General features: G+C 42.0%; 1 pseudogene; it reads left to right on the forward strand.

Moving 5' to 3' along the window:
* Positions 1-424: 424 nt before the first annotated feature.
* LOC149985090 (uncharacterized) lies at positions 425-1,790 on the forward strand (annotated as a pseudogene).

The following is a 1,790-nucleotide window of genomic DNA, read 5'->3' on the forward strand; positions in this document are numbered from 1 at the left end:
AGGTTAATTTCAGTTTTACAAGTGAATGATGTCACTGTCATTGAGCAGTTTGACTGATGGCTGACTGGACGTGTGGAGATGTCATATTAGGTTGAACATTGGAATTCGGATTTGGCTGTTTAGAAGTTTTAAATGGGGGTGTCGTAATTTGTGTTGTTATGCATTTAAGTGTAAAAATGTTTGAGTGTAAACAGAAAAATCTATGCAAATTCAGGTGGAATTGAAAGTAAAGAATCTTACTAGAGCAATGAAGATTTTATTTAACTAGGCAAGTCAGTTAAGAACAAATTCTTATTTTCAATGACAGCCTACACCAGCCAAACCCAGTCACGTTGTGGTAGAACCTTTATTCGAACCAGGGCGTCTGTAATGATGCCTCTAGCACTGAGATGCAGTGCCTTAGACCGCTACGCCACACGGGAAGATGATGGATATTGCTGACGACACGTGTGAGAGTCCTTTGGTACATGTTATTCTTAATGATCAATGATCAATTGAGAAACTGAAAACATAATACAACCAGACAGGGCATAGCGATCTGATATGAGAATACCCTGTGATTTAGCAAATGTTTTGTGGTGGAAGAGACCCTCTAGAGTTGCTGGGGCTGCTGTGTGTTTTCCTACTGGCTGGGATCATAGGCCTGTGTGTCTACTGTAAGTTTAGAATGTTTTGACTGACACATTTGCAATCTTCAGTGGTGTGATAGTTACACTTTTCGCTTTTACAGGAGTCATCACTAATCAACGGAGAGAGATCAAAAGGCCAGTTGCAGCATTCAGACTATAGGAGATCAGCAACCGACCAGTTATTATAAACTGACTAAAGAGCAAGACCAGATACAGACCAGTTATCACAACCTGACTAAAGAGAGAAAGACAAGCTACAAACCAGTTATAAAACCCAGACTGAAGAGAGAGACCAGCTACAGACCAATTACAACACCCTGACTAAAGAGAAAGACCAGCTACAGACCAAAAATGCCAACCTGACAAAAGGTGGAACCCAGCTAGAGACCAATTAGAATATCACGACTAAAGAGAGAGACCAGTTAAACCCCAGTTACAACAATCTGATTAAAGAGAGAGACCAATTAAAGACCCGTTATAACAATCTGACTAAAAAGAGAACCCAGATACAGAATAGTCTCAACACAAGAAGTAGGGAGAGAGACCAGCTACAGAATAGTTTCAACTCAAGGACCACAGAGAGAGATCAATCAAATAACAGTGTGACAGGCCCGGACTAAGGAGAGAGACGAGTTGCAGAATAATCTCACCACTAAAACTAAAAAGAGAGACCAGCTACAGAATAGTCTAAATAACAGGACCATGAGAGAGACCAACTACATAATAGCCTCAACTCAAGGACTCGGGAGAGACCAGTTGCTGAATAGTCTCAATATCAGGACCACAGTGAGAGACCAGTTGCAGAATATACTAAATACCCGGACTAAGCAGAGAGACCAGTTGCAGAGTAGTCTCAATACCCAGACGAGGGAGAGAGACCAGTTGCAGAATAGTCTCAATACCCAGACTAGGCAGAGAGACCAGTTGCAGAATAGTCTCAATATCCAGACTAGAGAGAGAGACCAGTTGCAGAATAGTCTCAATACCCAGACTAGGCAGAGAGACCAGTTGCAGAATAGTCTCAATATCCAGACTAGGGAGAGAGACAAGTTGCAGAATAGTCTCAATACCCAGACTAGGCAGAGAGACCAGTTGCAGAATAGTCTCAATATCCAGACTAGGGAGAGAGACCAGTTGCAGAATAGTCAATACCTGGACTAG

The sequence above is a fragment of the Oncorhynchus mykiss genome, chromosome 2, assembly GCF_057628025.1.
Source record: "Oncorhynchus mykiss isolate SJ-2025 chromosome 2, ASM5762802v1, whole genome shotgun sequence".
Taxonomy (NCBI): Eukaryota; Metazoa; Chordata; class Actinopteri; order Salmoniformes; family Salmonidae; genus Oncorhynchus; species Oncorhynchus mykiss.